This window comes from Microcebus murinus, unplaced genomic scaffold, assembly GCF_040939455.1.
Source record: "Microcebus murinus isolate Inina unplaced genomic scaffold, M.murinus_Inina_mat1.0 scaf072_hap2_Mmur4.0, whole genome shotgun sequence".
Taxonomy (NCBI): domain Eukaryota; kingdom Metazoa; phylum Chordata; class Mammalia; order Primates; family Cheirogaleidae; genus Microcebus; species Microcebus murinus.
The window spans coordinates 1-26,937 of record NW_027439018.1 but is presented as its reverse complement, the minus strand read 5'-3'; the positions used below and the strand labels follow the sequence as shown (position 1 = coordinate 26,937).

General features: G+C 63.7%; 7 pseudogenes; all 7 read right to left on the bottom strand.

Annotated features, from left to right (window-relative positions):
- Positions 1–2,224: 2,224 nt before the first annotated feature.
- LOC142869361 (uncharacterized) lies at positions 2,225–2,343 on the bottom strand (annotated as a pseudogene).
- A 3,397-nt stretch (positions 2,344–5,740) lies between these two features.
- LOC142869360 (uncharacterized) lies at positions 5,741–5,859 on the bottom strand (annotated as a pseudogene).
- Positions 5,860–9,256: 3,397 nt separating this feature from the next.
- LOC142869374 (uncharacterized) lies at positions 9,257–9,375 on the bottom strand (annotated as a pseudogene).
- A 3,397-nt stretch (positions 9,376–12,772) lies between these two features.
- On the bottom strand, positions 12,773–12,891 carry LOC142869373 (uncharacterized; annotated as a pseudogene).
- A 3,397-nt stretch (positions 12,892–16,288) lies between these two features.
- On the bottom strand, positions 16,289–16,407 carry LOC142869372 (uncharacterized; annotated as a pseudogene).
- Positions 16,408–19,804: 3,397 nt separating this feature from the next.
- Positions 19,805–19,923, bottom strand: LOC142869370 (uncharacterized; annotated as a pseudogene).
- Positions 19,924–23,324: 3,401 nt separating this feature from the next.
- Positions 23,325–23,443, bottom strand: LOC142869359 (uncharacterized; annotated as a pseudogene).
- Between the last annotated feature and the right edge of the window lie 3,494 nt (positions 23,444–26,937).

The following is a 26,937-nucleotide window of genomic DNA, read 5'->3' as shown; positions in this document are numbered from 1 at the left end:
GAGCAGGACAACCAGGAGGTGTGATGTACACCCCGGGGTTCCCAGGAGGATCAGGCTGAAGCTTGGACTTGGCCTCAAAGTGTCCCCTCGCCTGGCCACCCCCTTCCCCTTCCTGCTCCTCTACTCCTGGTGCCCCTCCACCCAGGGGCCAGACCTTAAACAGTCACCCGCAAGAGAATCCTGGTCCCAAAGAAGCCTTCTGGGGGACCCGTGCTGAGAGAGGTTGTGGGCATGGCCCGCTGGGGCTCTGCCCGACCCAGGTCTGGGAGATGCAACCTCCCAGCTCTGGGTCCCTGCAGGAAGTGTCGGCAAGAACAGGGCCAGTCCTCCAAAGGCCCAGGTGCAGGGAGCCCAGGCCAAGCAGCCTGTGGAAGAAGCCACATGCCGTGCCACCCCGGGAACACGACTGTAGGTCACGGCCCCTGCCACCTCCTCCTCCTCCTCCTCCTCCTCCTGCTCCTCCTCCTCTCCCCGACATGGAGCAGGGCTCAGAGACACCTCAGACGCTGCTAGCAAAGTCCAAAGGGCATCGGTTGCTCCTCCAAAGCGCACCCCCGACCCCCAGCAGGCCGCGTTGTCCAGCCAGCCCCTGGGCCTCCCCGGGGTGCCCGGCACAAAAGTGCAGACACCCACCTGACTGGCAATATCAGCTTGAGGACGTTTCTGCCACTCTAAGGACCCGCAGGCCAGCTGGGCCTCCGGGCAGGCAGGACAGAGAGCCCCGGAATCCGACGCGGCGGAGAGCTGGGTGTACGTCCCCACCAGGAGGCGGTCCCCACCTCCACGGCTCTCCCCTCGCGGGGAGCGGCAGCCGCAGGGCCTCAGAGAAGACACCAGGCTGGGCCCCCGCGGCACAGTGGGGGCACGTGCCCCGCGCGAGACTGCTGCGGCCGCCCTGCTGCCGGGTTCCTGGAGGGCTTCCTGGAAGCAGCGTCCACACCAAGCCCTTGGAAGGCCCAGGCGACGGAGGAGCCCGAGGTGGGGAGGAGCGAGTCAGGCAGGGGCCAAGGTGATGGGCCGGGCGGGGAGGAGCGTGTCACGCAGGGGCAGAGGACGGTGACAGGCCGGGCGGGAAGGAGCCGGTCAGGCAGGGGACCAGGACAGTGACGGGCCTGGCGGGGGAGGAGCGCCTCAGGCTGGGGCAGAGGAGACTGGGCTGGGTAGGGGTCAGGGTTACAGTTAGGGCGCCATTCACAATCGCAAAGATGTGGAAGCGCCCCGAGTGCCCATCGATCCACGGGTGCATTAATGAAATGTGGCGCGTGGACACCACGGAGTGCCGTTCAGCTAGGAACAGCGGTGAGAGGGCACCTCTCGTGTTCTCCCGGCCAGAGCTGGAACCCGTTCCAGTAAGCCAAGTGTCCCAAGAACGGACACAAGAGCGCCACGTGCGCGCGCTCGCCGGCAGATTGGTAGGAACCGATGGACACCTAAGTGGACACAGAGGAATCGCCTTCATCGGGTGGGTGTCGGGCGGGCGTGGGGAGGGGATGGGCGTGCACATCCATTAGGAATGGGGTGGGTGCGCACCAACCGGGGCATGGGCGCACTTGAAGCTCTGACCCGAGGGGGGAGGCGGGGACAGGGCGATGCAGCTGACCTTAACATTGGTACCCCCACCATACGCTGGGAGAAAATGAGAAATAAATGAATCAGAAAACGGGGGGGAGGGGGGCACGGGCAATACATGTCACCTCAATACGTGGACTCCCATGATCTGCTCGGAGAGAGAGAGAAAAGGAAATGTAATCATAGAGATAAGAGACACCTTTTCAGAAAATGAATCCGAAAAGAAAAGTAAAATGAGGCCTGTGGAGCAGGTCTGCGTGTGACTCCGGATCCCCCAACATCCAGTGCCACCACCAAAGATTCCTACGTGTAGCCCGTAGAACCCCAAAAGCAACGGGACGAGTTCTGGTCACATACTCGCTCAAAATGACGTCCTGGAATTCTCCTGGAACTCCCTCCCCTCTCAGCCTCTCAAGGTTTCCTCCAGCGTGTCGGTTCCCACAGACCAGACCTTTGGTCTGACACCTGACAGTCCAGATGCCACGCATGCTGCCGCGTGGCGGCGGTGTCACGGCTCGGGACAAGAGGAGGCCCCACGGTGCGGGCTGGGGCGCCAGGCACCGCGACGGGCGCTGAGGGTGGGGGTGATCCCCCGGACCGCCGCCGCGCTCCCAGAAAGGGGACAGAACAAGAGGCAAAAAACAAAAAAAACAAAAGCCTACGGCACCCGGTATTCCCGGGCGGTCTCCCATCCAAGTACTAACCAGGCCCGACCCTGCTTAGCTTCGGAGATCAGACGAGACCGGGCGCGTTCAGGCCGGCTTGGCCGGAGACGGTGGAGGGCGCCCCTGCCCCGCTCAAGAAGCCGAGCCTCTCTGCGCTTCCCCTCGCCGGCCGGGTCCGGCGGGCTCCGCGGGACTGGGGAGAGGGGCGGGGCGGCGTGGGGGGCTGTCCACACACACACACACACACACGCGTGCGCGCGCGCGCGAGATGGGCCTCCACGGGTGGACCCGCCAAGGTGGAGACCTTCCAGCCCCCCTCCTCTCCTCGCCTCGCCTCCTTCACCTACCCGCCCCCCACCCCCAGCGCGCCGCCGCTGCTGACTGCGCACGCGCGCGCGGGGCGCTCGACCTTTGCCCCCAGCCAGGGGCCGCCCTCCCCCACAAACCCTTTCAGCTGTGCCCCCCGCCCTGTGCGTGGGCTGCCGCCTATTCCCCAGGGCCAGGGCTGGGGCACAGCGCATGGGGGAGGGGAGCGAGTGTAGGGGCGTCTCTCGGGATGTGTCCCATGGGTGGGGTGGGGTGGGGTGGGGTGGGGTGGGGTGGGGTGGTTTGGGGGGCTCTGAAGAAATCAATCCCCTCTGTCTCCTCCCTCTGGAAAACCCCCAAGCCCTTGGAGAACTGCGGGCACCGCTACCGTGGGGGCCGGACCCTGCTCTGTGTCCTTCTCTGGCCCGGTCCAAGGGGCCTGGGCCTGGCCCGGGGTGGATTGGACCCCAACCACCCCGGGGTGTGGACTTGCTAAAAATCGGCGATTAGCTATTGGATTCGAGCTTCATCTGGGTCATTTCACTAATGAATGCACCGAAAAGAGTTTCCTAATACATCTGTGAGGGTGGCAACTGAAAGAGAAATTTAAAGCTGACAGAATAGGCGAGGAAAGGCACAGGAGATTTCCAAACCCAGTAAGGAAGCCTTTCCCGAAATGGAAGAAAGAAAGGAGCAAATGAAAACACCGGTAGCCCGCCGGGGTCAGAGTCTGCTCATTAGAGAAAGTACCCTGACCAGGTTCACCCGTGGGTGGGTGGCGAGCTAGCGGCATTCAGAAGAGCGAGGCCCACAGTCTGTGCAGAAGACACCTGCACTCGGGCGTGTGTGGCGGCTCGATTCACAAGCAGCTCAGATGTTAAACCAAGGAGAAGCCAGGGAGTTCCCAACGCCCCAGGTGTCCTCAGCCCACGACTGGCTGCTGTGAAAATGCGAAGCCCGGGTCCCGGTCTCAGAGCAGGACAACCAGGAGGTGTGATGTACACCCCGGGGTTCCCAGGAGGATCAGGCTGAAGCTTGGACTTGGCCTCAAAGTGTCCCCTCGCCTGGCCACCCCCTTCCCCTTCCTGCTCCTCTACTCCTGGTGCCCCTCCACCCAGGGGCCAGACCTTAAACAGTCACCCGCAAGAGAATCCTGGTCCCAAAGAAGCCTTCTGGGGGACCCGTGCTGAGAGAGGTTGTGGGCATGGCCCGCTGGGGCTCTGCCCGACCCAGGTCTGGGAGATGCAACCTCCCAGCTCTGGGTCCCTGCAGGAAGTGTCGGCAAGAACAGGGCCAGTCCTCCAAAGGCCCAGGTGCAGGGAGCCCAGGCCAAGCAGCCTGTGGAAGAAGCCACATGCCGTGCCACCCCGGGAACACGACTGTAGGTCACGGCCCCTGCCACCTCCTCCTCCTCCTCCTCCTCCTCCTGCTCCTCCTCCTCTCCCCGACATGGAGCAGGGCTCAGAGACACCTCAGACGCTGCTAGCAAAGTCCAAAGGGCATCGGTTGCTCCTCCAAAGCGCACCCCCGACCCCCAGCAGGCCGCGTTGTCCAGCCAGCCCCTGGGCCTCCCCGGGGTGCCCGGCACAAAAGTGCAGACACCCACCTGACTGGCAATATCAGCTTGAGGACGTTTCTGCCACTCTAAGGACCCGCAGGCCAGCTGGGCCTCCGGGCAGGCAGGACAGAGAGCCCCGGAATCCGACGCGGCGGAGAGCTGGGTGTACGTCCCCACCAGGAGGCGGTCCCCACCTCCACGGCTCTCCCCTCGCGGGGAGCGGCAGCCGCAGGGCCTCAGAGAAGACACCAGGCTGGGCCCCCGCGGCACAGTGGGGGCACGTGCCCCGCGCGAGACTGCTGCGGCCGCCCTGCTGCCGGGTTCCTGGAGGGCTTCCTGGAAGCAGCGTCCACACCAAGCCCTTGGAAGGCCCAGGCGACGGAGGAGCCCGAGGTGGGGAGGAGCGAGTCAGGCAGGGGCCAAGGTGATGGGCCGGGCGGGGAGGAGCGTGTCACGCAGGGGCAGAGGACGGTGACAGGCCGGGCGGGAAGGAGCCGGTCAGGCAGGGGACCAGGACAGTGACGGGCCTGGCGGGGGAGGAGCGCCTCAGGCTGGGGCAGAGGAGACTGGGCTGGGTAGGGGTCAGGGTTACAGTTAGGGCGCCATTCACAATCGCAAAGATGTGGAAGCGCCCCGAGTGCCCATCGATCCACGGGTGCATTAATGAAATGTGGCGCGTGGACACCACGGAGTGCCGTTCAGCTATGAGGAACAGCGGTGAGAGGGCACCTCTCGTGTTCTCCCGGCCAGAGCTGGAACCCGTTCCAGTAAGCCAAGTGTCCCAAGAACGGACACAAGAGCGCCACGTGCGCGCGCTCGCCGGCAGATTGGTAGGAACCGATGGACACCTAAGTGGACACAGAGGAATCGCCTTCATCGGGTGGGTGTCGGGCGGGCGTGGGGAGGGGATGGGCGTGCACATCCATTAGGAATGGGGTGGGTGCGCACCAACCGGGGCATGGGCGCACTTGAAGCTCTGACCCGAGGGGGGAGGCGGGGACAGGGCGATGCAGCTGACCTTAACATTGGTACCCCCACCATACGCTGGGAGAAAATGAGAAATAAATGAATCAGAAAACGGGGGGGAGGGGGGCACGGGCAATACATGTCACCTCAATACGTGGACTCCCATGATCTGCTCGGAGAGAGAGAGAAAAGGAAATGTAATCATAGAGATAAGAGACACCTTTTCAGAAAATGAATCCGAAAAGAAAAGTAAAATGAGGCCTGTGGAGCAGGTCTGCGTGTGACTCCGGATCCCCCAACATCCAGTGCCACCACCAAAGATTCCTACGTGTAGCCCGTAGAACCCCAAAAGCAACGGGACGAGTTCTGGTCACATACTCGCTCAAAATGACGTCCTGGAATTCTCCTGGAACTCCCTCCCCTCTCAGCCTCTCAAGGTTTCCTCCAGCGTGTCGGTTCCCACAGACCAGACCTTTGGTCTGACACCTGACAGTCCAGATGCCACGCATGCTGCCGCGTGGCGGCGGTGTCACGGCTCGGGACAAGAGGAGGCCCCACGGTGCGGGCTGGGGCGCCAGGCACCGCGACGGGCGCTGAGGGTGGGGGTGATCCCCCGGACCGCCGCCGCGCTCCCAGAAAGGGGACAGAACAAGAGGCAAAAAACAAAAAAAACAAAAGCCTACGGCACCCGGTATTCCCGGGCGGTCTCCCATCCAAGTACTAACCAGGCCCGACCCTGCTTAGCTTCGGAGATCAGACGAGACCGGGCGCGTTCAGGCCGGCTTGGCCGGAGACGGTGGAGGGCGCCCCTGCCCCGCTCAAGAAGCCGAGCCTCTCTGCGCTTCCCCTCGCCGGCCGGGTCCGGCGGGCTCCGCGGGACTGGGGAGAGGGGCGGGGCGGCGTGGGGGGCTGTCCACACACACACACACACACACGCGTGCGCGCGCGCGCGAGATGGGCCTCCACGGGTGGACCCGCCAAGGTGGAGACCTTCCAGCCCCCCTCCTCTCCTCGCCTCGCCTCCTTCACCTACCCGCCCCCCACCCCCAGCGCGCCGCCGCTGCTGACTGCGCACGCGCGCGCGGGGCGCTCGACCTTTGCCCCCAGCCAGGGGCCGCCCTCCCCCACAAACCCTTTCAGCTGTGCCCCCCGCCCTGTGCGTGGGCTGCCGCCTATTCCCCAGGGCCAGGGCTGGGGCACAGCGCATGGGGGAGGGGAGCGAGTGTAGGGGCGTCTCTCGGGATGTGTCCCATGGGTGGGGTGGGGTGGGGTGGGGTGGGGTGGGGTGGGGTGGTTTGGGGGGCTCTGAAGAAATCAATCCCCTCTGTCTCCTCCCTCTGGAAAACCCCCAAGCCCTTGGAGAACTGCGGGCACCGCTACCGTGGGGGCCGGACCCTGCTCTGTGTCCTTCTCTGGCCCGGTCCAAGGGGCCTGGGCCTGGCCCGGGGTGGATTGGACCCCAACCACCCCGGGGTGTGGACTTGCTAAAAATCGGCGATGAGCTATTGGATTCGAGCTTCATCTGGGTCATTTCACTAATGAATGCACCGAAAAGAGTTTCCTAATACATCTGTGAGGGTGGCAACTGAAAGAGAAATTTAAAGCTGACAGAATAGGCGAGGAAAGGCACAGGAGATTTCCAAACCCAGTAAGGAAGCCTTTCCCGAAATGGAAGAAAGAAAGGAGCAAATGAAAACACCGGTAGCCCGCCGGGGTCAGAGTCTGCTCATTAGAGAAAGTACCCTGACCAGGTTCACCCGTGGGTGGGTGGCGAGCTAGCGGCATTCAGAAGAGCGAGGCCCACAGTCTGTGCAGAAGACACCTGCACTCGGGCGTGTGTGGCGGCTCGATTCACAAGCAGCTCAGATGTTAAACCAAGGAGAAGCCAGGGAGTTCCCAACGCCCCAGGTGTCCTCAGCCCACGACTGGCTGCTGTGAAAATGCGAAGCCCGGGTCCCGGTCTCAGAGCAGGACAACCAGGAGGTGTGATGTACACCCCGGGGTTCCCAGGAGGATCAGGCTGAAGCTTGGACTTGGCCTCAAAGTGTCCCCTCGCCTGGCCACCCCCTTCCCCTTCCTGCTCCTCTACTCCTGGTGCCCCTCCACCCAGGGGCCAGACCTTAAACAGTCACCCGCAAGAGAATCCTGGTCCCAAAGAAGCCTTCTGGGGGACCCGTGCTGAGAGAGGTTGTGGGCATGGCCCGCTGGGGCTCTGCCCGACCCAGGTCTGGGAGATGCAACCTCCCAGCTCTGGGTCCCTGCAGGAAGTGTCGGCAAGAACAGGGCCAGTCCTCCAAAGGCCCAGGTGCAGGGAGCCCAGGCCAAGCAGCCTGTGGAAGAAGCCACATGCCGTGCCACCCCGGGAACACGACTGTAGGTCACGGCCCCTGCCACCTCCTCCTCCTCCTCCTCCTCCTCCTGCTCCTCCTCCTCTCCCCGACATGGAGCAGGGCTCAGAGACACCTCAGACGCTGCTAGCAAAGTCCAAAGGGCATCGGTTGCTCCTCCAAAGCGCACCCCCGACCCCCAGCAGGCCGCGTTGTCCAGCCAGCCCCTGGGCCTCCCCGGGGTGCCCGGCACAAAAGTGCAGACACCCACCTGACTGGCAATATCAGCTTGAGGACGTTTCTGCCACTCTAAGGACCCGCAGGCCAGCTGGGCCTCCGGGCAGGCAGGACAGAGAGCCCCGGAATCCGACGCGGCGGAGAGCTGGGTGTACGTCCCCACCAGGAGGCGGTCCCCACCTCCACGGCTCTCCCCTCGCGGGGAGCGGCAGCCGCAGGGCCTCAGAGAAGACACCAGGCTGGGCCCCCGCGGCACAGTGGGGGCACGTGCCCCGCGCGAGACTGCTGCGGCCGCCCTGCTGCCGGGTTCCTGGAGGGCTTCCTGGAAGCAGCGTCCACACCAAGCCCTTGGAAGGCCCAGGCGACGGAGGAGCCCGAGGTGGGGAGGAGCGAGTCAGGCAGGGGCCAAGGTGATGGGCCGGGCGGGGAGGAGCGTGTCACGCAGGGGCAGAGGACGGTGACAGGCCGGGCGGGAAGGAGCCGGTCAGGCAGGGGACCAGGACAGTGACGGGCCTGGCGGGGGAGGAGCGCCTCAGGCTGGGGCAGAGGAGACTGGGCTGGGTAGGGGTCAGGGTTACAGTTAGGGCGCCATTCACAATCGCAAAGATGTGGAAGCGCCCCGAGTGCCCATCGATCCACGGGTGCATTAATGAAATGTGGCGCGTGGACACCACGGAGTGCCGTTCAGCTATGAGGAACAGCGGTGAGAGGGCACCTCTCGTGTTCTCCCGGCCAGAGCTGGAACCCGTTCCAGTAAGCCAAGTGTCCCAAGAACGGACACAAGAGCGCCACGTGCGCGCGCTCGCCGGCAGATTGGTAGGAACCGATGGACACCTAAGTGGACACAGAGGAATCGCCTTCATCGGGTGGGTGTCGGGCGGGCGTGGGGAGGGGATGGGCGTGCACATCCATTAGGAATGGGGTGGGTGCGCACCAACCGGGGCATGGGCGCACTTGAAGCTCTGACCCGAGGGGGGAGGCGGGGACAGGGCGATGCAGCTGACCTTAACATTGGTACCCCCACCATACGCTGGGAGAAAATGAGAAATAAATGAATCAGAAAACGGGGGGGAGGGGGGCACGGGCAATACATGTCACCTCAATACGTGGACTCCCATGATCTGCTCGGAGAGAGAGAGAAAAGGAAATGTAATCATAGAGATAAGAGACACCTTTTCAGAAAATGAATCCGAAAAGAAAAGTAAAATGAGGCCTGTGGAGCAGGTCTGCGTGTGACTCCGGATCCCCCAACATCCAGTGCCACCACCAAAGATTCCTACGTGTAGCCCGTAGAACCCCAAAAGCAACGGGACGAGTTCTGGTCACATACTCGCTCAAAATGACGTCCTGGAATTCTCCTGGAACTCCCTCCCCTCTCAGCCTCTCAAGGTTTCCTCCAGCGTGTCGGTTCCCACAGACCAGACCTTTGGTCTGACACCTGACAGTCCAGATGCCACGCATGCTGCCGCGTGGCGGCGGTGTCACGGCTCGGGACAAGAGGAGGCCCCACGGTGCGGGCTGGGGCGCCAGGCACCGCGACGGGCGCTGAGGGTGGGGGTGATCCCCCGGACCGCCGCCGCGCTCCCAGAAAGGGGACAGAACAAGAGGCAAAAAACAAAAAAAACAAAAGCCTACGGCACCCGGTATTCCCGGGCGGTCTCCCATCCAAGTACTAACCAGGCCCGACCCTGCTTAGCTTCGGAGATCAGACGAGACCGGGCGCGTTCAGGCCGGCTTGGCCGGAGACGGTGGAGGGCGCCCCTGCCCCGCTCAAGAAGCCGAGCCTCTCTGCGCTTCCCCTCGCCGGCCGGGTCCGGCGGGCTCCGCGGGACTGGGGAGAGGGGCGGGGCGGCGTGGGGGGCTGTCCACACACACACACACACACACGCGTGCGCGCGCGCGCGAGATGGGCCTCCACGGGTGGACCCGCCAAGGTGGAGACCTTCCAGCCCCCCTCCTCTCCTCGCCTCGCCTCCTTCACCTACCCGCCCCCCACCCCCAGCGCGCCGCCGCTGCTGACTGCGCACGCGCGCGCGGGGCGCTCGACCTTTGCCCCCAGCCAGGGGCCGCCCTCCCCCACAAACCCTTTCAGCTGTGCCCCCCGCCCTGTGCGTGGGCTGCCGCCTATTCCCCAGGGCCAGGGCTGGGGCACAGCGCATGGGGGAGGGGAGCGAGTGTAGGGGCGTCTCTCGGGATGTGTCCCATGGGTGGGGTGGGGTGGGGTGGGGTGGGGTGGGGTGGGGTGGTTTGGGGGGCTCTGAAGAAATCAATCCCCTCTGTCTCCTCCCTCTGGAAAACCCCCAAGCCCTTGGAGAACTGCGGGCACCGCTACCGTGGGGGCCGGACCCTGCTCTGTGTCCTTCTCTGGCCCGGTCCAAGGGGCCTGGGCCTGGCCCGGGGTGGATTGGACCCCAACCACCCCGGGGTGTGGACTTGCTAAAAATCGGCGATGAGCTATTGGATTCGAGCTTCATCTGGGTCATTTCACTAATGAATGCACCGAAAAGAGTTTCCTAATACATCTGTGAGGGTGGCAACTGAAAGAGAAATTTAAAGCTGACAGAATAGGCGAGGAAAGGCACAGGAGATTTCCAAACCCAGTAAGGAAGCCTTTCCCGAAATGGAAGAAAGAAAGGAGCAAATGAAAACACCGGTAGCCCGCCGGGGTCAGAGTCTGCTCATTAGAGAAAGTACCCTGACCAGGTTCACCCGTGGGTGGGTGGCGAGCTAGCGGCATTCAGAAGAGCGAGGCCCACAGTCTGTGCAGAAGACACCTGCACTCGGGCGTGTGTGGCGGCTCGATTCACAAGCAGCTCAGATGTTAAACCAAGGAGAAGCCAGGGAGTTCCCAACGCCCCAGGTGTCCTCAGCCCACGACTGGCTGCTGTGAAAATGCGAAGCCCGGGTCCCGGTCTCAGAGCAGGACAACCAGGAGGTGTGATGTACACCCCGGGGTTCCCAGGAGGATCAGGCTGAAGCTTGGACTTGGCCTCAAAGTGTCCCCTCGCCTGGCCACCCCCTTCCCCTTCCTGCTCCTCTACTCCTGGTGCCCCTCCACCCAGGGGCCAGACCTTAAACAGTCACCCGCAAGAGAATCCTGGTCCCAAAGAAGCCTTCTGGGGGACCCGTGCTGAGAGAGGTTGTGGGCATGGCCCGCTGGGGCTCTGCCCGACCCAGGTCTGGGAGATGCAACCTCCCAGCTCTGGGTCCCTGCAGGAAGTGTCGGCAAGAACAGGGCCAGTCCTCCAAAGGCCCAGGTGCAGGGAGCCCAGGCCAAGCAGCCTGTGGAAGAAGCCACATGCCGTGCCACCCCGGGAACACGACTGTAGGTCACGGCCCCTGCCACCTCCTCCTCCTCCTCCTCCTCCTCCTGCTCCTCCTCCTCTCCCCGACATGGAGCAGGGCTCAGAGACACCTCAGACGCTGCTAGCAAAGTCCAAAGGGCATCGGTTGCTCCTCCAAAGCGCACCCCCGACCCCCAGCAGGCCGCGTTGTCCAGCCAGCCCCTGGGCCTCCCCGGGGTGCCCGGCACAAAAGTGCAGACACCCACCTGACTGGCAATATCAGCTTGAGGACGTTTCTGCCACTCTAAGGACCCGCAGGCCAGCTGGGCCTCCGGGCAGGCAGGACAGAGAGCCCCGGAATCCGACGCGGCGGAGAGCTGGGTGTACGTCCCCACCAGGAGGCGGTCCCCACCTCCACGGCTCTCCCCTCGCGGGGAGCGGCAGCCGCAGGGCCTCAGAGAAGACACCAGGCTGGGCCCCCGCGGCACAGTGGGGGCACGTGCCCCGCGCGAGACTGCTGCGGCCGCCCTGCTGCCGGGTTCCTGGAGGGCTTCCTGGAAGCAGCGTCCACACCAAGCCCTTGGAAGGCCCAGGCGACGGAGGAGCCCGAGGTGGGGAGGAGCGAGTCAGGCAGGGGCCAAGGTGATGGGCCGGGCGGGGAGGAGCGTGTCACGCAGGGGCAGAGGACGGTGACAGGCCGGGCGGGAAGGAGCCGGTCAGGCAGGGGACCAGGACAGTGACGGGCCTGGCGGGGGAGGAGCGCCTCAGGCTGGGGCAGAGGAGACTGGGCTGGGTAGGGGTCAGGGTTACAGTTAGGGCGCCATTCACAATCGCAAAGATGTGGAAGCGCCCCGAGTGCCCATCGATCCACGGGTGCATTAATGAAATGTGGCGCGTGGACACCACGGAGTGCCGTTCAGCTATGAGGAACAGCGGTGAGAGGGCACCTCTCGTGTTCTCCCGGCCAGAGCTGGAACCCGTTCCAGTAAGCCAAGTGTCCCAAGAACGGACACAAGAGCGCCACGTGCGCGCGCTCGCCGGCAGATTGGTAGGAACCGATGGACACCTAAGTGGACACAGAGGAATCGCCTTCATCGGGTGGGTGTCGGGCGGGCGTGGGGAGGGGATGGGCGTGCACATCCATTAGGAATGGGGTGGGTGCGCACCAACCGGGGCATGGGCGCACTTGAAGCTCTGACCCGAGGGGGGAGGCGGGGACAGGGCGATGCAGCTGACCTTAACATTGGTACCCCCACCATACGCTGGGAGAAAATGAGAAATAAATGAATCAGAAAACGGGGGGGAGGGGGGCACGGGCAATACATGTCACCTCAATACGTGGACTCCCATGATCTGCTCGGAGAGAGAGAGAAAAGGAAATGTAATCATAGAGATAAGAGACACCTTTTCAGAAAATGAATCCGAAAAGAAAAGTAAAATGAGGCCTGTGGAGCAGGTCTGCGTGTGACTCCGGATCCCCCAACATCCAGTGCCACCACCAAAGATTCCTACGTGTAGCCCGTAGAACCCCAAAAGCAACGGGACGAGTTCTGGTCACATACTCGCTCAAAATGACGTCCTGGAATTCTCCTGGAACTCCCTCCCCTCTCAGCCTCTCAAGGTTTCCTCCAGCGTGTCGGTTCCCACAGACCAGACCTTTGGTCTGACACCTGACAGTCCAGATGCCACGCATGCTGCCGCGTGGCGGCGGTGTCACGGCTCGGGACAAGAGGAGGCCCCACGGTGCGGGCTGGGGCGCCAGGCACCGCGACGGGCGCTGAGGGTGGGGGTGATCCCCCGGACCGCCGCCGCGCTCCCAGAAAGGGGACAGAACAAGAGGCAAAAAACAAAAAAAACAAAAGCCTACGGCACCCGGTATTCCCGGGCGGTCTCCCATCCAAGTACTAACCAGGCCCGACCCTGCTTAGCTTCGGAGATCAGACGAGACCGGGCGCGTTCAGGCCGGCTTGGCCGGAGACGGTGGAGGGCGCCCCTGCCCCGCTCAAGAAGCCGAGCCTCTCTGCGCTTCCCCTCGCCGGCCGGGTCCGGCGGGCTCCGCGGGACTGGGGAGAGGGGCGGGGCGGCGTGGGGGGCTGTCCACACACACACACACACACACGCGTGCGCGCGCGCGCGAGATGGGCCTCCACGGGTGGACCCGCCAAGGTGGAGACCTTCCAGCCCCCCTCCTCTCCTCGCCTCGCCTCCTTCACCTACCCGCCCCCCACCCCCAGCGCGCCGCCGCTGCTGACTGCGCACGCGCGCGCGGGGCGCTCGACCTTTGCCCCCAGCCAGGGGCCGCCCTCCCCCACAAACCCTTTCAGCTGTGCCCCCCGCCCTGTGCGTGGGCTGCCGCCTATTCCCCAGGGCCAGGGCTGGGGCACAGCGCATGGGGGAGGGGAGCGAGTGTAGGGGCGTCTCTCGGGATGTGTCCCATGGGTGGGGTGGGGTGGGGTGGGGTGGGGTGGGGTGGGGTGGTTTGGGGGGCTCTGAAGAAATCAATCCCCTCTGTCTCCTCCCTCTGGAAAACCCCCAAGCCCTTGGAGAACTGCGGGCACCGCTACCGTGGGGGCCGGACCCTGCTCTGTGTCCTTCTCTGGCCCGGTCCAAGGGGCCTGGGCCTGGCCCGGGGTGGATTGGACCCCAACCACCCCGGGGTGTGGACTTGCTAAAAATCGGCGATGAGCTATTGGATTCGAGCTTCATCTGGGTCATTTCACTAATGAATGCACCGAAAAGAGTTTCCTAATACATCTGTGAGGGTGGCAACTGAAAGAGAAATTTAAAGCTGACAGAATAGGCGAGGAAAGGCACAGGAGATTTCCAAACCCAGTAAGGAAGCCTTTCCCGAAATGGAAGAAAGAAAGGAGCAAATGAAAACACCGGTAGCCCGCCGGGGTCAGAGTCTGCTCATTAGAGAAAGTACCCTGACCAGGTTCACCCGTGGGTGGGTGGCGAGCTAGCGGCATTCAGAAGAGCGAGGCCCACAGTCTGTGCAGAAGACACCTGCACTCGGGCGTGTGTGGCGGCTCGATTCACAAGCAGCTCAGATGTTAAACCAAGGAGAAGCCAGGGAGTTCCCAACGCCCCAGGTGTCCTCAGCCCACGACTGGCTGCTGTGAAAATGCGAAGCCCGGGTCCCGGTCTCAGAGCAGGACAACCAGGAGGTGTGATGTACACCCCGGGGTTCCCAGGAGGATCAGGCTGAAGCTTGGACTTGGCCTCAAAGTGTCCCCTCGCCTGGCCACCCCCTTCCCCTTCCTGCTCCTCTACTCCTGGTGCCCCTCCACCCAGGGGCCAGACCTTAAACAGTCACCCGCAAGAGAATCCTGGTCCCAAAGAAGCCTTCTGGGGGACCCGTGCTGAGAGAGGTTGTGGGCATGGCCCGCTGGGGCTCTGCCCGACCCAGGTCTGGGAGATGCAACCTCCCAGCTCTGGGTCCCTGCAGGAAGTGTCGGCAAGAACAGGGCCAGTCCTCCAAAGGCCCAGGTGCAGGGAGCCCAGGCCAAGCAGCCTGTGGAAGAAGCCACATGCCGTGCCACCCCGGGAACACGACTGTAGGTCACGGCCCCTGCCACCTCCTCCTCCTCCTCCTCCTCCTCCTGCTCCTCCTCCTCTCCCCGACATGGAGCAGGGCTCAGAGACACCTCAGACGCTGCTAGCAAAGTCCAAAGGGCATCGGTTGCTCCTCCAAAGCGCACCCCCGACCCCCAGCAGGCCGCGTTGTCCAGCCAGCCCCTGGGCCTCCCCGGGGTGCCCGGCACAAAAGTGCAGACACCCACCTGACTGGCAATATCAGCTTGAGGACGTTTCTGCCACTCTAAGGACCCGCAGGCCAGCTGGGCCTCCGGGCAGGCAGGACAGAGAGCCCCGGAATCCGACGCGGCGGAGAGCTGGGTGTACGTCCCCACCAGGAGGCGGTCCCCACCTCCACGGCTCTCCCCTCGCGGGGAGCGGCAGCCGCAGGGCCTCAGAGAAGACACCAGGCTGGGCCCCCGCGGCACAGTGGGGGCACGTGCCCCGCGCGAGACTGCTGCGGCCGCCCTGCTGCCGGGTTCCTGGAGGGCTTCCTGGAAGCAGCGTCCACACCAAGCCCTTGGAAGGCCCAGGCGACGGAGGAGCCCGAGGTGGGGAGGAGCGAGTCAGGCAGGGGCCAAGGTGATGGGCCGGGCGGGGAGGAGCGTGTCACGCAGGGGCAGAGGACGGTGACAGGCCGGGCGGGAAGGAGCCGGTCAGGCAGGGGACCAGGACAGTGACGGGCCTGGCGGGGGAGGAGCGCCTCAGGCTGGGGCAGAGGAGACTGGGCTGGGTAGGGGTCAGGGTTACAGTTAGGGCGCCATTCACAATCGCAAAGATGTGGAAGCGCCCCGAGTGCCCATCGATCCACGGGTGCATTAATGAAATGTGGCGCGTGGACACCACGGAGTGCCGTTCAGCTATGAGGAACAGCGGTGAGAGGGCACCTCTCGTGTTCTCCCGGCCAGAGCTGGAACCCGTTCCAGTAAGCCAAGTGTCCCAAGAACGGACACAAGAGCGCCACGTGCGCGCGCTCGCCGGCAGATTGGTAGGAACCGATGGACACCTAAGTGGACACAGAGGAATCGCCTTCATCGGGTGGGTGTCGGGCGGGCGTGGGGAGGGGATGGGCGTGCACATCCATTAGGAATGGGGTGGGTGCGCACCAACCGGGGCATGGGCGCACTTGAAGCTCTGACCCGAGGGGGGAGGCGGGGACAGGGCGATGCAGCTGACCTTAACATTGGTACCCCCACCATACGCTGGGAGAAAATGAGAAATAAATGAATCAGAAAACGGGGGGGAGGGGGGCACGGGCAATACATGTCACCTCAATACGTGGACTCCCATGATCTGCTCGGAGAGAGAGAGAAAAGGAAATGTAATCATAGAGATAAGAGACACCTTTTCAGAAAATGAATCCGAAAAGAAAAGTAAAATGAGGCCTGTGGAGCAGGTCTGCGTGTGACTCCGGATCCCCCAACATCCAGTGCCACCACCAAAGATTCCTACGTGTAGCCCGTAGAACCCCAAAAGCAACGGGACGAGTTCTGGTCACATACTCGCTCAAAATGACGTCCTGGAATTCTCCTGGAACTCCCTCCCCTCTCAGCCTCTCAAGGTTTCCTCCAGCGTGTCGGTTCCCACAGACCAGACCTTTGGTCTGACACCTGACAGTCCAGATGCCACGCATGCTGCCGCGTGGCGGCGGTGTCACGGCTCGGGACAAGAGGAGGCCCCACGGTGCGGGCTGGGGCGCCAGGCACCGCGACGGGCGCTGAGGGTGGGGGTGATCCCCCGGACCGCCGCCGCGCTCCCAGAAAGGGGACAGAACAAGAGGCAAAAAACAAAAAAAACAAAAGCCTACGGCACCCGGTATTCCCGGGCGGTCTCCCATCCAAGTACTAACCAGGCCCGACCCTGCTTAGCTTCGGAGATCAGACGAGACCGGGCGCGTTCAGGCCGGCTTGGCCGGAGACGGTGGAGGGCGCCCCTGCCCCGCTCAAGAAGCCGAGCCTCTCTGCGCTTCCCCTCGCCGGCCGGGTCCGGCGGGCTCCGCGGGACTGGGGAGAGGGGCGGGGCGGCGTGGGGGGCTGTCCACACACACACACACACACACGCGTGCGCGCGCGCGCGAGATGGGCCTCCACGGGTGGACCCGCCAAGGTGGAGACCTTCCAGCCCCCCTCCTCTCCTCGCCTCGCCTCCTTCACCTACCCGCCCCCCACCCCCAGCGCGCCGCCGCTGCTGACTGCGCACGCGCGCGCGGGGCGCTCGACCTTTGCCCCCAGCCAGGGGCCGCCCTCCCCCACAAACCCTTTCAGCTGTGCCCCCCGCCCTGTGCGTGGGCTGCCGCCTATTCCCCAGGGCCAGGGCTGGGGCACAGCGCATGGGGGAGGGGAGCGAGTGTAGGGGCGTCTCTCGGGATGTGTCCCATGGGTGGGGTGGGGTGGGGTGGGGTGGGGTGGGGTGGGGTGGTTTGGGGGGCTCTGAAGAAATCAATCCCCTCTGTCTCCTCCCTCTGGAAAACCCCCAAGCCCTTGGAGAACTGCGGGCACCGCTACCGTGGGGGCCGGACCCTGCTCTGTGTCCTTCTCTGGCCCGGTCCAAGGGGCCTGGGCCTGGCCCGGGGTGGATTGGACCCCAACCACCCCGGGGTGTGGACTTGCTAAAAATCGGCGATTAGCTATTGGATTCGAGCTTCATCTGGGTCATTTCACTAATGAATGCACCGAAAAGAGTTTCCTAATACATCTGTGAGGGTGGCAACTGAAAGAGAAATTTAAAGCTGACAGAATAGGCGAGGAAAGGCACAGGAGATTTCCAAACCCAGTAAGGAAGCCTTTCCCGAAATGGAAGAAAGAAAGGAGCAAATGAAAACACCGGTAGCCCGCCGGGGTCAGAGTCTGCTCATTAGAGAAAGTACCCTGACCAGGTTCACCCGTGGGTGGGTGGCGAGCTAGCGGCATTCAGAAGAGCGAGGCCCACAGTCTGTGCAGAAGACACCTGCACTCGGGCGTGTGTGGCGGCTCGATTCACAAGCAGCTCAGATGTTAAACCAAGGAGAAGCCAGGGAGTTCCCAACGCCCCAGGTGTCCTCAGCCCACGACTGGCTGCTGTGAAAATGCGAAGCCCGGGTCCCGGTCTCAGAGCAGGACAACCAGGAGGTGTGATGTACACCCCGGGGTTCCCAGGAGGATCAGGCTGAAGCTTGGACTTGGCCTCAAAGTGTCCCCTCGCCTGGCCACCCCCTTCCCCTTCCTGCTCCTCTACTCCTGGTGCCCCTCCACCCAGGGGCCAGACCTTAAACAGTCACCCGCAAGAGAATCCTGGTCCCAAAGAAGCCTTCTGGGGGACCCGTGCTGAGAGAGGTTGTGGGCATGGCCCGCTGGGGCTCTGCCCGACCCAGGTCTGGGAGATGCAACCTCCCAGCTCTGGGTCCCTGCAGGAAGTGTCGGCAAGAACAGGGCCAGTCCTCCAAAGGCCCAGGTGCAGGGAGCCCAGGCCAAGCAGCCTGTGGAAGAAGCCACATGCCGTGCCACCCCGGGAACACGACTGTAGGTCACGGCCCCTGCCACCTCCTCCTCCTCCTCCTCCTCCTCCTGCTCCTCCTCCTCTCCCCGACATGGAGCAGGGCTCAGAGACACCTCAGACGCTGCTAGCAAAGTCCAAAGGGCATCGGTTGCTCCTCCAAAGCGCACCCCCGACCCCCAGCAGGCCGCGTTGTCCAGCCAGCCCCTGGGCCTCCCCGGGGTGCCCGGCACAAAAGTGCAGACACCCACCTGACTGGCAATATCAGCTTGAGGACGTTTCTGCCACTCTAAGGACCCGCAGGCCAGCTGGGCCTCCGGGCAGGCAGGACAGAGAGCCCCGGAATCCGACGCGGCGGAGAGCTGGGTGTACGTCCCCACCAGGAGGCGGTCCCCACCTCCACGGCTCTCCCCTCGCGGGGAGCGGCAGCCGCAGGGCCTCAGAGAAGACACCAGGCTGGGCCCCCGCGGCACAGTGGGGGCACGTGCCCCGCGCGAGACTGCTGCGGCCGCCCTGCTGCCGGGTTCCTGGAGGGCTTCCTGGAAGCAGCGTCCACACCAAGCCCTTGGAAGGCCCAGGCGACGGAGGAGCCCGAGGTGGGGAGGAGCGAGTCAGGCAGGGGCCAAGGTGATGGGCCGGGCGGGGAGGAGCGTGTCACGCAGGGGCAGAGGACGGTGACAGGCCGGGCGGGAAGGAGCCGGTCAGGCAGGGGACCAGGACAGTGACGGGCCTGGCGGGGGAGGAGCGCCTCAGGCTGGGGCAGAGGAGACTGGGCTGGGTAGGGGTCAGGGTTACAGTTAGGGCGCCATTCACAATCGCAAAGATGTGGAAGCGCCCCGAGTGCCCATCGATCCACGGGTGCATTAATGAAATGTGGCGCGTGGACACCACGGAGTGCCGTTCAGCTATGAGGAACAGCGGTGAGAGGGCACCTCTCGTGTTCTCCCGGCCAGAGCTGGAACCCGTTCCAGTAAGCCAAGTGTCCCAAGAACGGACACAAGAGCGCCACGTGCGCGCGCTCGCCGGCAGATTGGTAGGAACCGATGGACACCTAAGTGGACACAGAGGAATCGCCTTCATCGGGTGGGTGTCGGGCGGGCGTGGGGAGGGGATGGGCGTGCACATCCATTAGGAATGGGGTGGGTGCGCACCAACCGGGGCATGGGCGCACTTGAAGCTCTGACCCGAGGGGGGAGGCGGGGACAGGGCGATGCAGCTGACCTTAACATTGGTACCCCCACCATACGCTGGGAGAAAATGAGAAATAAATGAATCAGAAAACGGGGGGGAGGGGGGCACGGGCAATACATGTCACCTCAATACGTGGACTCCCATGATCTGCTCGGAGAGAGAGAGAAAAGGAAATGTAATCATAGAGATAAGAGACACCTTTTCAGAAAATGAATCCGAAAAGAAAAGTAAAATGAGGCCTGTGGAGCAGGTCTGCGTGTGACTCCGGATCCCCCAACATCCAGTGCCACCACCAAAGATTCCTACGTGTAGCCCGTAGAACCCCAAAAGCAACGGGACGAGTTCTGGTCACATACTCGCTCAAAATGACGTCCTGGAATTCTCCTGGAACTCCCTCCCCTCTCAGCCTCTCAAGGTTTCCTCCAGCGTGTCGGTTCCCACAGACCAGACCTTTGGTCTGACACCTGACAGTCCAGATGCCACGCATGCTGCCGCGTGGCGGCGGTGTCACGGCTCGGGACAAGAGGAGGCCCCACGGTGCGGGCTGGGGCGCCAGGCACCGCGACGGGCGCTGAGGGTGGGGGTGATCCCCCGGACCGCCGCCGCGCTCCCAGAAAGGGGACAGAACAAGAGGCAAAAAACAAAAAAAACAAAAGCCTACGGCACCCGGTATTCCCGGGCGGTCTCCCATCCAAGTACTAACCAGGCCCGACCCTGCTTAGCTTCGGAGATCAGACGAGACCGGGCGCGTTCAGGCCGGCTTGGCCGGAGACGGTGGAGGGCGCCCCTGCCCCGCTCAAGAAGCCGAGCCTCTCTGCGCTTCCCCTCGCCGGCCGGGTCCGGCGGGCTCCGCGGGACTGGGGAGAGGGGCGGGGCGGCGTGGGGGGCTGTCCACACACACACACACACACACACACGCGTGCGCGCGCGCGCGAGATGGGCCTCCACGGGTGGACCCGCCAAGGTGGAGACCTTCCAGCCCCCCTCCTCTCCTCGCCTCGCCTCCTTCACCTACCCGCCCCCCACCCCCAGCGCGCCGCCGCTGCTGACTGCGCACGCGCGCGCGGGGCGCTCGACCTTTGCCCCCAGCCAGGGGCCGCCCTCCCCCACAAACCCTTTCAGCTGTGCCCCCCGCCCTGTGCGTGGGCTGCCGCCTATTCCCCAGGGCCAGGGCTGGGGCACAGCGCATGGGGGAGGGGAGCGAGTGTAGGGGCGTCTCTCGGGATGTGTCCCATGGGTGGGGTGGGGTGGGGTGGGGTGGGGTGGGGTGGGGTGGTTTGGGGGGCTCTGAAGAAATCAATCCCCTCTGTCTCCTCCCTCTGGAAAACCCCCAAGCCCTTGGAGAACTGCGGGCACCGCTACCGTGGGGGCCGGACCCTGCTCTGTGTCCTTCTCTGGCCCGGTCCAAGGGGCCTGGGCCTGGCCCGGGGTGGATTGGACCCCAACCACCCCGGGGTGTGGACTTGCTAAAAATCGGCGATTAGCTATTGGATTCGAGCTTCATCTGGGTCATTTCACTAATGAATGCACCGAAAAGAGTTTCCTAATACATCTGTGAGGGTGGCAACTGAAAGAGAAATTTAAAGCTGACAGAATAGGCGAGGAAAGGCACAGGAGATTTCCAAACCCAGTAAGGAAGCCTTTCCCGAAATGGAAGAAAGAAAGGAGCAAATGAAAACACCGGTAGCCCGCCGGGGTCAGAGTCTGCTCATTAGAGAAAGTACCCTGACCAGGTTCACCCGTGGGTGGGTGGCGAGCTAGCGGCATTCAGAAGAGCGAGGCCCACAGTCTGTGCAGAAGACACCTGCACTCGGGCGTGTGTGGCGGCTCGATTCACAAGCAGCTCAGATGTTAAACCAAGGAGAAGCCAGGGAGTTCCCAACGCCCCAGGTGTCCTCAGCCCACGACTGGCTGCTGTGAAAATGCGAAGCCCGGGTCCCGGTCTCAGAGCAGGACAACCAGGAGGTGTGATGTACACCCCGGGGTTCCCAGGAGGATCAGGCTGAAGCTTGGACTTGGCCTCAAAGTGTCCCCTCGCCTGGCCACCCCCTTCCCCTTCCTGCTCCTCTACTCCTGGTGCCCCTCCACCCAGGGGCCAGACCTTAAACAGTCACCCGCAAGAGAATCCTGGTCCCAAAGAAGCCTTCTGGGGGACCCGTGCTGAGAGAGGTTGTGGGCATGGCCCGCTGGGGCTCTGCCCGACCCAGGTCTGGGAGATGCAACCTCCCAGCTCTGGGTCCCTGCAGGAAGTGTCGGCAAGAACAGGGCCAGTCCTCCAAAGGCCCAGGTGCAGGGAGCCCAGGCCAAGCAGCCTGTGGAAGAAGCCACATGCCGTGCCACCCCGGGAACACGACTGTAGGTCACGGCCCCTGCCACCTCCTCCTCCTCCTCCTCCTCCTCCTGCTCCTCCTCCTCTCCCCGACATGGAGCAGGGCTCAGAGACACCTCAGACGCTGCTAGCAAAGTCCAAAGGGCATCGGTTGCTCCTCCAAAGCGCACCCCCGACCCCCAGCAGGCCGCGTTGTCCAGCCAGCCCCTGGGCCTCCCCGGGGTGCCCGGCACAAAAGTGCAGACACCCACCTGACTGGCAATATCAGCTTGAGGACGTTTCTGCCACTCTAAGGACCCGCAGGCCAGCTGGGCCTCCGGGCAGGCAGGACAGAGAGCCCCGGAATCCGACGCGGCGGAGAGCTGGGTGTACGTCCCCACCAGGAGGCGGTCCCCACCTCCACGGCTCTCCCCTCGCGGGGAGCGGCAGCCGCAGGGCCTCAGAGAAGACACCAGGCTGGGCCCCCGCGGCACAGTGGGGGCACGTGCCCCGCGCGAGACTGCTGCGGCCGCCCTGCTGCCGGGTTCCTGGAGGGCTTCCTGGAAGCAGCGTCCACACCAAGCCCTTGGAAGGCCCAGGCGACGGAGGAGCCCGAGGTGGGGAGGAGCGAGTCAGGCAGGGGCCAAGGTGATGGGCCGGGCGGGGAGGAGCGTGTCACGCAGGGGCAGAGGACGGTGACAGGCCGGGCGGGAAGGAGCCGGTCAGGCAGGGGACCAGGACAGTGACGGGCCTGGCGGGGGAGGAGCGCCTCAGGCTGGGGCAGAGGAGACTGGGCTGGGTAGGGGTCAGGGTTACAGTTAGGGCGCCATTCACAATCGCAAAGATGTGGAAGCGCCCCGAGTGCCCATCGATCCACGGGTGCATTAATGAAATGTGGCGCGTGGACACCACGGAGTGCCGTTCAGCTATGAGGAACAGCGGTGAGAGGGCACCTCTCGTGTTCTCCCGGCCAGAGCTGGAACCCGTTCCAGTAAGCCAAGTGTCCCAAGAACGGACACAAGAGCGCCACGTGCGCGCGCTCGCCGGCAGATTGGTAGGAACCGATGGACACCTAAGTGGACACAGAGGAATCGCCTTCATCGGGTGGGTGTCGGGCGGGCGTGGGGAGGGGATGGGCGTGCACATCCATTAGGAATGGGGTGGGTGCGCACCAACCGGGGCATGGGCGCACTTGAAGCTCTGACCCGAGGGGGGAGGCGGGGACAGGGCGATGCAGCTGACCTTAACATTGGTACCCCCACCATACGCTGGGAGAAAATGAGAAATAAATGAATCAGAAAACGGGGGGGAGGGGGGCACGGGCAATACATGTCACCTCAATACGTGGACTCCCATGATCTGCTCGGAGAGAGAGAGAAAAGGAAATGTAATCATAGAGATAAGAGACACCTTTTCAGAAAATGAATCCGAAAAGAAAAGTAAAATGAGGCCTGTGGAGCAGGTCTGCGTGTGACTCCGGATCCCCCAACATCCAGTGCCACCACCAAAGATTCCTACGTGTAGCCCGTAGAACCCCAAAAGCAACGGGACGAGTTCTGGTCACATACTCGCTCAAAATGACGTCCTGGAATTCTCCTGGAACTCCCTCCCCTCTCAGCCTCTCAAGGTTTCCTCCAGCGTGTCGGTTCCCACAGACCAGACCTTTGGTCTGACACCTGACAGTCCAGATGCCACGCATGCTGCCGCGTGGCGGCGGTGTCACGGCTCGGGACAAGAGGAGGCCCCACGGTGCGGGCTGGGGCGCCAGGCACCGCGACGGGCGCTGAGGGTGGGGGTGATCCCCCGGACCGCCGCCGCGCTCCCAGAAAGGGGACAGAACAAGAGGCAAAAAACAAAAAAAACAAAAGCCTACGGCACCCGGTATTCCCGGGCGGTCTCCCATCCAAGTACTAACCAGGCCCGACCCTGCTTAGCTTCGGAGATCAGACGAGACCGGGCGCGTTCAGGCCGGCTTGGCCGGAGACGGTGGAGGGCGCCCCTGCCCCGCTCAAGAAGCCGAGCCTCTCTGCGCTTCCCCTCGCCGGCCGGGTCCGGCGGGCTCCGCGGGACTGGGGAGAGGGGCGGGGCGGCGTGGGGGGCTGTCCACACACACACACACACACACACACGCGTGCGCGCGCGCGCGAGATGGGCCTCCACGGGTGGACCCGCCAAGGTGGAGACCTTCCAGCCCCCCTCCTCTCCTCGCCTCGCCTCCTTCACCTACCCGCCCCCCACCCCCAGCGCGCCGCCGCTGCTGACTGCGCACGCGCGCGCGGGGCGCTCGACCTTTGCCCCCAGCCAGGGGCCGCCCTCCCCCACAAACCCTTTCAGCTGTGCCCCCCGCCCTGTGCGTGGGCTGCCGCCTATTCCCCAGGGCCAGGGCTGGGGCACAGCGCATGGGGGAGGGGAGCGAGTGTAGGGGCGTCTCTCGGGATGTGTCCCATGGGTGGGGTGGGGTGGGGTGGGGTGGGGTGGGGTGGGGTGGTTTGGGGGGCTCTGAAGAAATCAATCCCCTCTGTCTCCTCCCTCTGGAAAACCCCCAAGCCCTTGGAGAACTGCGGGCACCGCTACCGTGGGGGCCGGACCCTGCTCTGTGTCCTTCTCTGGCCCGGTCCAAGGGGCCTGGGCCTGGCCCGGGGTGGATTGGACCCCAACCACCCCGGGGTGTGGACTTGCTAAAAATCGGCGATTAGCTATTGGATTCGAGCTTCATCTGGGTCATTTCACTAATGAATGCACCGAAAAGAGTTTCCTAATACATCTGTGAGGGTGGCAACTGAAAGAGAAATTTAAAGCTGACAGAATAGGCGAGGAAAGGCACAGGAGATTTCCAAACCCAGTAAGGAAGCCTTTCCCGAAATGGAAGAAAGAAAGGAGCAAATGAAAACACCGGTAGCCCGCCGGGGTCAGAGTCTGCTCATTAGAGAAAGTACCCTGACCAGGTTCACCCGTGGGTGGGTGGCGAGCTAGCGGCATTCAGAAGAGCGAGGCCCACAGTCTGTGCAGAAGACACCTGCACTCGGGCGTGTGTGGCGGCTCGATTCACAAGCAGCTCAGATGTTAAACCAAGGAGAAGCCAGGGAGTTCCCAACGCCCCAGGTGTCCTCAGCCCACGACTGGCTGCTGTGAAAATGCGAAGCCCGGGTCCCGGTCTCAGAGCAGGACAACCAGGAGGTGTGATGTACACCCCGGGGTTCCCAGGAGGATCAGGCTGAAGCTTGGACTTGGCCTCAAAGTGTCCCCTCGCCTGGCCACCCCCTTCCCCTTCCTGCTCCTCTACTCCTGGTGCCCCTCCACCCAGGGGCCAGACCTTAAACAGTCACCCGCAAGAGAATCCTGGTCCCAAAGAAGCCTTCTGGGGGACCCGTGCTGAGAGAGGTTGTGGGCATGGCCCGCTGGGGCTCTGCCCGACCCAGGTCTGGGAGATGCAACCTCCCAGCTCTGGGTCCCTGCAGGAAGTGTCGGCAAGAACAGGGCCAGTCCTCCAAAGGCCCAGGTGCAGGGAGCCCAGGCCAAGCAGCCTGTGGAAGAAGCCACATGCCGTGCCACCCCGGGAACACGACTGTAGGTCACGGCCCCTGCCACCTCCTCCTCCTCCTCCTCCTCCTCCTGCTCCTCCTCCTCTCCCCGACATGGAGCAGGGCTCAGAGACACCTCAGACGCTGCTAGCAAAGTCCAAAGGGCATCGGTTGCTCCTCCAAAGCGCACCCCCGACCCCCAGCAGGCCGCGTTGTCCAGCCAGCCCCTGGGCCTCCCCGGGGTGCCCGGCACAAAAGTGCAGACACCCACCTGACTGGCAATATCAGCTTGAGGACGTTTCTGCCACTCTAAGGACCCGCAGGCCAGCTGGGCCTCCGGGCAGGCAGGACAGAGAGCCCCGGAATCCGACGCGGCGGAGAGCTGGGTGTACGTCCCCACCAGGAGGCGGTCCCCACCTCCACGGCTCTCCCCTCGCGGGGAGCGGCAGCCGCAGGGCCTCAGAGAAGACACCAGGCTGGGCCCCCGCGGCACAGTGGGGGCACGTGCCCCGCGCGAGACTGCTGCGGCCGCCCTGCTGCCGGGTTCCTGGAGGGCTTCCTGGAAGCAGCGTCCACACCAAGCCCTTGGAAGGCCCAGGCGACGGAGGAGCCCGAGGTGGGGAGGAGCGAGTCAGGCAGGGGCCAAGGTGATGGGCCGGGCGGGGAGGAGCGTGTCACGCAGGGGCAGAGGACGGTGACAGGCCGGGCGGGAAGGAGCCGGTCAGGCAGGGGACCAGGACAGTGACGGGCCTGGCGGGGGAGGAGCGCCTCAGGCTGGGGCAGAGGAGACTGGGCTGGGTAGGGGTCAGGGTTACAGTTAGGGCGCCATTCACAATCGCAAAGATGTGGAAGCGCCCCGAGTGCCCATCGATCCACGGGTGCATTAATGAAATGTGGCGCGTGGACACCACGGAGTGCCGTTCAGCTATGAGGAACAGCGGTGAGAGGGCACCTCTCGTGTTCTCCCGGCCAGAGCTGGAACCCGTTCCAGTAAGCCAAGTGTCCCAAGAACGGACACAAGAGCGCCACGTGCGCGCGCTCGCCGGCAGATTGGTAGGAACCGATGGACACCTAAGTGGACACAGAGGAATCGCCTTCATCGGGTGGGTGTCGGGCGGGCGTGGGGAGGGGATGGGCGTGCACATCCATTAGGAATGGGGTGGGTGCGCACCAACCGGGGCATGGGCGCACTTGAAGCTCTGACCCGAGGGGGGAGGCGGGGACAGGGCGATGCAGCTGACCTTAACATTGGTACCCCCACCATACGCTGGGAGAAAATGAGAAATAAATGAATCAGAAAACGGGGGGGAGGGGGGCACGGGCAATACATGTCACCTCAATACGTGGACTCCCATGATCTGCTCGGAGAGAGAGAGAAAAGGAAATGTAATCATAGAGATAAGAGACACCTTTTCAGAAAATGAATCCGAAAAGAAAAGTAAAATGAGGCCTGTGGAGCAGGTCTGCGTGTGACTCCGGATCCCCCAACATCCAGTGCCACCACCAAAGATTCCTACGTGTAGCCCGTAGAACCCCAAAAGCAACGGGACGAGTTCTGGTCACATACTCGCTCAAAATGACGTCCTGGAATTCTCCTGGAACTCCCTCCCCTCTCAGCCTCTCAAGGTTTCCTCCAGCGTGTCGGTTCCCACAGACCAGACCTTTGGTCTGACACCTGACAGTCCAGATGCCACGCATGCTGCCGCGTGGCGGCGGTGTCACGGCTCGGGACAAGAGGAGGCCCCACGGTGCGGGCTGGGGCGCCAGGCACCGCGACGGGCGCTGAGGGTGGGGGTGATCCCCCGGACCGCCGCCGCGCTCCCAGAAAGGGGACAGAACAAGAGGCAAAAAACAAAAAAAACAAAAGCCTACGGCACCCGGTATTCCCGGGCGGTCTCCCATCCAAGTACTAACCAGGCCCGACCCTGCTTAGCTTCGGAGATCAGACGAGACCGGGC